The sequence below is a fragment of the Scyliorhinus canicula genome, chromosome 17 (genome assembly GCF_902713615.1).
Source record: "Scyliorhinus canicula chromosome 17, sScyCan1.1, whole genome shotgun sequence".
In the NCBI taxonomy this organism is placed as follows: Eukaryota; Metazoa; Chordata; class Chondrichthyes; order Carcharhiniformes; family Scyliorhinidae; genus Scyliorhinus; species Scyliorhinus canicula.
The window spans coordinates 117,677,186-117,685,801 of NC_052162.1; the positions used below are offsets into that span (position 1 = coordinate 117,677,186).

Genomic DNA, 8,616 nt, shown 5'->3' on the forward strand with positions numbered 1-8,616 from the left:
GGAGCAGAAAGAGACACTGACTGACATCAGGTGGTGTCAGGTGGTCTATAAATGTAACATTTCACTCTGTGAACAAATCCACACCAAATAGAGATTGAGTCCACCCTGAGACTGGATTTTAAAAAAAGTTTTAGCAAATCTCCCAGATGATTTCTGGAAGGAGATTTTTTCTTTTATTTTCACAAGATTCTTAATACAACTGCTAATGACGAGAGAAGAAATGAGTCATTGATTATACATAGAATAAGAGTTCAGCAAATACCCAGTCTGTGTGAATAGATGAACAAATACCCAGTCTGTTGCTGAATCCAGCAATGGGAATAGAATTAAAAATATATACTTGACTGTCGGAAGTTTGCTGACAAAGTTGGTCAATAATTATTCCTGTTGACCAGTAATATATCAATTTCACACCTCTAGTGTAAATATCTTTTTCTCTCCAAAATACTTTTAATATTTGTTTTGAGCCTATTGGTTACTGTAGAAACCAGGATTGGCTAAACCCAGCCAACTGCACCATCTAGTGGAGTAATCTCAGACTGCAGGGTGCCAACTGCACCATCTAGTGGAGTAATCTCAGACTGCAGGGTGCCAACTGCACCATCTAGTGGAGTAATCTCAGACTGCAGGGTGCCAACTGCACCATCTAGTGGAGTAATCTCAGACTGCAGGGTGCCAACTGCACCATCTAGTGGAGTAATCTCAGACTGCAGGGTGCCAACTACACCATCTAGTGGAGTAATCTCAGACTGCAGGGTGCCAACTGCACCATCTAGTGGAGTAATCTCAGGATGCAGGGTGCCAACTGCACCATCTAGTGGAGTAATCTCAGATTGCAGGGTGCCAACTGCACCATCTAGTGGAGTAATCTCATATTGTAGGGTGCCAACTGCACCATCTAGTGGAGTAATCTCAGATTGCAGGGTGCCAACTGCACCATCTAGTGGAGCCGCGCAGAATTACAGTCAAAGCCTGGTCGACAATGGTTGATAAACTCATGGTCGTCCTGTGGTATTTCCAGTCCGTGTTGTCAGAACCCCAGCTGCTCGCTGGCTGAGGTACACAGCTGTGTTCCCTCTGGACATCTGCTGAGGTAGCTCTCCAGGGTCGTACACGGTGTTGGCTCAGCCATTATACTCCCTACAGTTAGATATCTCAGTGGTCCTCAGTCCTGAAGCTCCAGCTGCGGTAAGTGTGAGCAGCTTCTGGGTTTGTGAGGTGGGGTTGGTGTGCCATGGCTGAGCTGACAGGAAGAGAAGCGGAGGTGTAGCTGTGACCCTTTGCGATGGAGTGTGTGAACCCCTCGTCCTTACCAATGTCAAACCAACACGAATTTGCTGCTTGCTATCACTGTCCTTCAGCTAACAAACCTTCAGTCAATTCCTCAGCACCTCACCCAATTGGGGTGGAACCGATTGTTCACACCGGGCAGAGACGAGGCAGGTTCTGAGGGAGGCTGGACGAGGGCAGGATCAGCAACTCACATTTTTACTCCAGGAATTGCATCCAACTAACCTACAACAAAATTCCCTCTCCAGCCTGAACACCAGGCAGCCTGGCCAGGATCGGCACATTCCCGGATAGATCCTGTGACGAGTAACCGGAGATTGTTGTCACTTGTGTTGTACATTGTTTATCAAGGAAGCATTTCTTTTTTTAAAAAATCACTTTTATTTTTGTAACAAATTACACATTCAGCAACACAACAGGGGTGAGAGTAACAGTGGGAGAGATCAGAGCCACATGATGGGAGCTGCCTCGTTCACTGATGCTGTGGCCGGGTTCCGCATCTTCACCCAGCAATAGATCTTGAAGCACATGACCCATTCCTGGTGACACTGTTTATTCCAGTTTAATATTGACAGTGCTTAATGCTTCTACACTCCCATACATCCGCTTCATGAACTGCTAAACGAACGCTGGGAATTTCTCCTGCTGAATACTCTCATGAATAAAGCGCATCAGGTTCAGCTGGTAGGCAATGTTGTGGATGGTGATGTGATGGAAGGCGGCAGTGTCACTCCTGAACAGAGCGTGGAGATATGCTCGAGTGTACCTCTTACAAGTCGGGCATTCACAATCCTCATCGATGGGCCCGAAATCCTTGGCATATTGCCTGTGCTTCAACTGCAAAGATCCCCAGGGAACGAGTGCAGATCCAAACTGCGCTGTGCGTGTGGGAAATACAGTCAAACATGTCACAGCCCAGAGCCACACACACCACCAGATCTGTCGCATACCCGACTCCCATTAGGTAACGTGGTTTCTCGGGTGGGAGGTACTCTGTGCTCAGCTTCACCATTCTCCAGAAATGATCCTTCTCCTCCCCTGCCACTCAATCCTCCGATGGCAAAACCAGAGACGCACATTTAATCATCTCTGTCAGACATTTCTTCCACAGTTCAGCATCCAGACCCCCCTGGATAATGGCAAATAGACTCTGCTGCCCGGGATTCATGTTTGCTGCAATGCAGCGATCCAACCAGCGAACAGACCTGAACATGGCTTCCTCCACCCTCGGCCCAGTCACTGTACTGCTGACAACATCATCCAGCCTCATGCCCAGGTGGTAGGTGTTGCCCAGGCAGATTTGGCAGCCCAGCGCCTCCAGCTGCGGGACGGCGATTCCCTTCAGGGTTCCCTGGGTTCCCACCGGCATAAACACCGGGGTGTCCAGGGCTCCGTGCGGCAGCTGCAGGCGGCACAGGCGGGCCCGGCTCACCGGACAGTCGGTGCGGCTCAGAGTCCGGAGCGGGCGGCGCGGGAGGAGGCCTAGTCCCGCCCACCGGCCCGTCACCAGGGCAACGCCGGAGGCTGGATTCTTAATGGAAGTTCGAGCTCACACCAAACTGAAAGGTGAAGGAAAATACACCACCACTTATAAAGGGGGAGATCAGGAATCAAAACCTCCATTCTGTTTACAGACCAGTAGTGAGAGGAGAAATCAGGGCTGTTTAAATTAATTCCCTTCCTTTCTGACATGGAGTGGAGTGGGGTCAGGAGGTATCTACCTGTAATGTTTCACTCTGTGAATAAATCTATACCAAGTACAGATTGGTTCCAGTTTCTTCCTTCACCAAAAGACTCTCAGGATTATATTATGGTAATACACAACCCTTATCATATGGTGAAAGTTGGAAAATAACATTTCAGACAGAATCTTACAATCCCAGTAGTTTTTGTGGGAAATAACTGAAGCGAGTGGAAATTGTCAGGGTCTGATTACTCGCCGATGTTCTCGGAGTCTGAGCCATACGACCAGTGGAAGAATGAAGTGGAGATGTGGACAAGGGTTACGTCCCCACCAAGGAGGAAACAAGGTCCGGCCCTCGGCAGTCTCACTTCCTAACAAAGGGAAAATCAGAAGCAAAGTATTCTGGGAGCTGGTCGCTGGCCAGTTGGATCCTGATTAAAGTTTGGATTTTCCATTAGGGTTTTGTTAATGAGGTTTACAAGAAAGATGATCTATTGGATATCTATGATGCATATTTGGACTTGGACAGATTGTGAATTAGGGTGAAAGTATCTTTAGCAGATCTAGATAGGGGGCTGGTTTAGCTCACCAGGCTAAATCGCTGGCTTTTGAAGCAGACCAAGCAGGCCAGCAGCATGGTTCGATTCCCGTACCAGCCTCCCCGGACAGGCGCCGGAATGTGGCGACTAGGGGCTTTTCACAGTAACTTCATTGAAGCCTGCTCGTGACAATAAGCGATTTTCATTTCATATCAATCAATAGTCAGAATTGGAACAGCACTAATAGGTGAATGAACCCCAGGAATGACTGGGGAACAATTAACAGCAGTTTCAGGTCCGACTGAAAATATCATTGTGATGAACTTCCCAATGTGGAAAACCAGGGTCATCAAAGTGACACATGGCAGAGAGAATTCTGAGGCTGAAGGTGATGCTGATCAGTCTGAAGGAATTGTCTTCATCACAAGGAGCTTTGGTCCAGTATTTTATTTAGCGAATGCAAAGTCCCCCAGCCGAGCAGTTTCTTCTGGTCCTGCTGTGTTGAGTGCGGATAGGCCTCCGCTGTGTCTGCGGATTGGACATTATTCTGTGAGGTGAGCTGGTACTAATGCCCCATCTGTGGAGGTTGGTCAGGCAGGGGCCCTGGCCGGTCCTGAACCTGTGAAGTGTGGGCCACTCTTTCCTGGGAAGGTTGAAAGCAGGCAGCTGTTGGGTTGGGTTTCAGACCAGGTCCTTGTTTGTCAAGTCCAATGATTCCCATTCATTTGCCCAGGTGGAATTTGCGTTGATGTCCTGTGTGGGAGGATTTTTCCAGATTGGCGCCTTGATGGGAGACATATTTTGGGTGGGCTGAATACATAGAAACATACATAGAAAATAGAAGCAGGAGGAGGCCATTCAGCCCTTCGAGCTGCTCCGCCATTCATTATGATCATGGCTGATTATCAAGTTCAATAGGGGCAAGACTTCTGGTGGTGGCGATGTGCTGAGCGGAAACACATCAGGTGGCTCTCCACCCAAACAAACCCACAGAGGCAATTTATCGGGAATTCCGGCTTTAAAAGCCCACCAAAATCCATCCAAGGGTGAAAGACGCAAGGAAGGAACATGCCTGGGAGCAACAAACAGAGGGGATGGCGAGATATTAGGAGCAGCAGCGAAGGAAAGGGGCAGGAACTGCGGGTGCACAGACAGGAGGCCACACGAGGCGAGGCGGAGGTTCAGGCGAACCAGGAGGGGGAAAAGCCGGCGAACCGAACAGCGGAGCAGGACGCAGCGACCCCCCCCCTCCCCTCCCCCACCCCCACACACTCAGGGGGACTAATGGAGAATGGTGCTGGAAAGAGAGCTAAATGCCATGAAGGTGATCAGGACGGAGCTCCACACGATGATGAAGGTGATGTCAGAGGCGACAAACACAATGCAGCGAACCATCAAAGGCCTGGGAAGGAAGGTGGAGGCACAGGAGAAAACAATCCTGGAGTTGGAAAAAGCTGCCTCGGACCAGAACGACAGGGTCGAAGCCCTGGAAACTAAGGTGAGAAGGTTGGTGACGGCCCAAGGGAGCCGAAGAGGGAAAGTGGAGGACCAGGAAAACCGGTCCAGACGGCAGAACGTCAGAATAGTGGGTCTGCCAGAGTGGATAGAGGATGGGGTTACAGGGATAGGTTGGAGGTGTGGGCTTAAGTGGGGTGCTCTTACCAAGGGCCGGTGCAGACTCGATGGGCCGAATAGCCTCCTTCCGCACTGTAAATTCTTTAATTCTGTGAATACCCTGAGCCTTCCCTCCATATCCATTGATCCCTTCAGCCCCAAGAACCGTATCTAATTACTTCTTGAAGTTACACAACGTTTTGGCCTCAACTATTTTCTGTGATAGTGAATTGCAAAGATTCACCAGTCTCTGGGTGAAGAAATTTCCCCTCGCCTCAGTCCTAAAAGGTTTACCAACCCTTATCCTCAAATTATGACCTCCAGTTCTGGACTCCCCCTCGATAGAGAACATTCTTTCTGAATCTACCCTGTCTAATCCTGTTAGACTTTTGTACGTCAGCCTGGTTTCTATTGATGTGATCCAATCAGTGTGGTCGGAGAGGCTGTTCTGATCCAATCAGTGTGGTCGGAGAGGCTGTTACGATCCGATCAGTACGGTCGGAGAGACTGTTACGATCCGATCAGTACGGTCGGAGAGACTGTTGCGATCCGATCAGTATGGTCGGAGAGGCTGTTACGATGCGATCAGTATGATCGGAGAGGCTGTTACGATCCGATCAGTACCGTCGGAGAGACTGTTACGATCCGATCAGTACGGTCGGAGAGGCTGTTACGATGCGATCAGTGTGGTCGGAGAGGCTGTTACGATCCGATCAGTATGGTCGGAGAGGCTGTTACGATCCGATCAGTACGGTCGGAGAGGCTGTTACGATCCGATCAGTGTGGTCAGAGAGGCTGTTACGGTCCGATCAGTATGGTCGGAGAGGCTGTTACGATGCGATCAGTATGGTCGGAGAGGCTGTTACGATCCGATCAGTATGGTCGGAGATGCTGTTACGATCCGATCAGTATGGTCGGAGAGGCTGTTACCATCCGATCAGTGTGGTCGGAGAGGCTGTTACGATCCGATCAGTATAGTCGGAGAGGCTGTTGCGATCCGATCAGTATGGTCGGAGAGGCTGTTACGATCCGATCAGTGTGGTTGGAGAGGCTGTTACGATCCGATCAGTGTGGTCGGAGAGGCTGTTACGATCCGATCAGTATGGTCGGAGAGGCTGTTACGATCCGATCAGTATGGTCAGAGAGGTTGTTACGATCCGATCAGTGTGGTCGGAGATGCTGTTATGATCCGATCAGTACGGTCGGAGAGGCTGTTACGATCCGATCAGTATGGTCGGAGAGGCTGTTGCGATCCGATCAGTATGGTCGGAGAGGCTGTTACGATGCGATCAGTATGGTCGGAGAGGCTGTTACGATCCGATCAGTATGGTCGGAGAGGCTGTTACGATCCGATCAGTATGGTCGGAGAGGCTGTTGCGATCCGATCAGTATGGTCGGAGAGGCTGTTACGATGCGATCAGTATGGTCGGAGAGGCTGTTACGATCCGATCAGTGTGGTCGGAGAGGCTGTTACGATCCGATCAGTATGGTCGGAGAGGCTGTTACGATCCGATCAGTGTGGTCGGAGAGGCTGTTACGATCCAATCAGTATGGTCGGAGAGGCTGTTACGATGCGATCAGTATGGTCGGAGAGGCTGTTACGATGCGATCAGTGAGGTCAGAGAGGCTGTTACAATCCGATCAGTATGGTCGGAGAGGCTGTTACGATCCGATCAGTACGGTCGGAGAGGCTGTTACGATCCGATCAGTACGGTCGGAGAGGCTGTTACGATGCGATCAGTGTGGTCGGAGAGGCTGTTACGATCCGATCAGTATGATCGGAGATGCTGTTACGATCTGATCAGTACGGTCGGAGAGGCTGTTACGATCCGATCAGTATAGTCGGAGAGGCTGTTGCGATCCGATCAGTGTGGTCGGAGAGGCTGTTACGATCCGATCAGTACGGTCGGAGAGGCTGTTACGATCCGATCAGTACGGTCGGAGAGGCTGTTACGATCCGATCAGTATGGTCGGAGAGGCTGTTACGATCCGATCAGTGTGGTCGGAGAGGCTGTTACGATCCAATCAGTATAGTCGGAGAGGCTGTTACGATCCGATCAGTGTGGTTGGAGAGGCTGTTACGATCCGATCAGTATGGTCGGAGATGCTGTTACGATCCGATCAGTACGGTTGGAGAGGCTGTTACGATCCGATCAGTACGGTCGGAGAGGCTGTTACGATCCGATCAGTGTGGTCGGAGAGGCTGTTACGATCCGATCAGTATGGTCGGAGATGCTGTTACGATCCGATCAGTATAGTCGGAGAGGCTGTTACGATCCGATCAGTGCGGTCGGAGAGGCTGTTACGATCCGATCAGTACGGTCGGAGAGGCTGTTACGATCCGATCAGTGTGGTCGGAGAGGCTGTTACGATCCGATCAGTGTGGTCGGAGAGGCTGTTACGATCCGATCAGTATGGTCGGAGAGGCTGTTACGATCCGATCAGTGCGGTCGGAGAGGCTGTTACGATCCGATCAGTACGGTCGGAGAGGCTGTTACGATCCGATCAGTATGGTCGGAGAGGCTGTTACGATCTGATCAGTATGGTCGGAGAGGCTGTTACGATCCGATCAGTATGGTCGGAGAGGCTGTTACGACCCGATCAGTCCGGTCGGAGAGGTTGTTACGATGCGATCAGTGTGGTCGGAGAGGCTGTTACGATCCGATCAGTATGATCGGAGATGCTGTTACGATCTGATCAGTACGGTCGGAGAGGCTGTTACGATCCGATCAGTATAGTCGGAGAGGCTGTTACGATCCGATCAGTGTGGTCGGAGAGGCTGTTACGATCCGATCAGTACGGTCGGAGAGGCTGTTACGATCCGATCAGTACGGTCGGAGAGGCTGTTACGATCCGATCAGTGTGGTCGGAGAGGCTGTTACGATCCAATCAGTATAGTCGGAGAGGCTGTTACGATCCGATCAGTGTGGTCGGAGAGGCTGTTACGATCCGATCAGTATGGTCGGAGATGCTGTTACGATCCGATCAGTACGGTTGGAGAGGCTGTTACGATCCGATCAGTATGGTCGGAGAGGCTGTTACGATCCGATCAGTGTGGTCGGAGAGGCTGTTACGATCCGATCAGTATGGTCGGAGATGCTGTTACGATCCGATCAGTATAGTCGGAGAGGCTGTTACGATCCGATCAGTGCGGTCGGAGAGGCTGTTACGATCCGATCAGTACGGTCGGAGAGGCTGTTACGATCCGATCAGTGTGGTCGGAGAGGCTGTTACGATCCGATCAGTGTGGTCGGAGAGGCTGTTACGATCCGATCAGTGCGGTCGGAGAGGCTGTTACGATCCGATCAGTACGGTCGGAGAGGCTGTTACGATCCGATCAGTGTGGTCGGAGAGGCTGTTACGATCCGATCAGTATAGTCGGAGAGGCTGTTACGATCCGATCAGTATGGTCGGAGAGGCTGTTACGATCCGATCAGTATAGTCGGAGAGGCTGTTATGATCCGATCAGTATAATCGGAGAGGCTGTTC

At 50.8% G+C, this 8,616-nt stretch overlaps 1 pseudogene; it reads right to left on the minus strand.

Moving 5' to 3' along the window:
• Positions 1–1,659: 1,659 nt before the first annotated feature.
• LOC119951372 lies at positions 1,660–3,338 on the minus strand (annotated as a pseudogene).
• Positions 3,339–8,616: the final 5,278 nt, after the last annotated feature.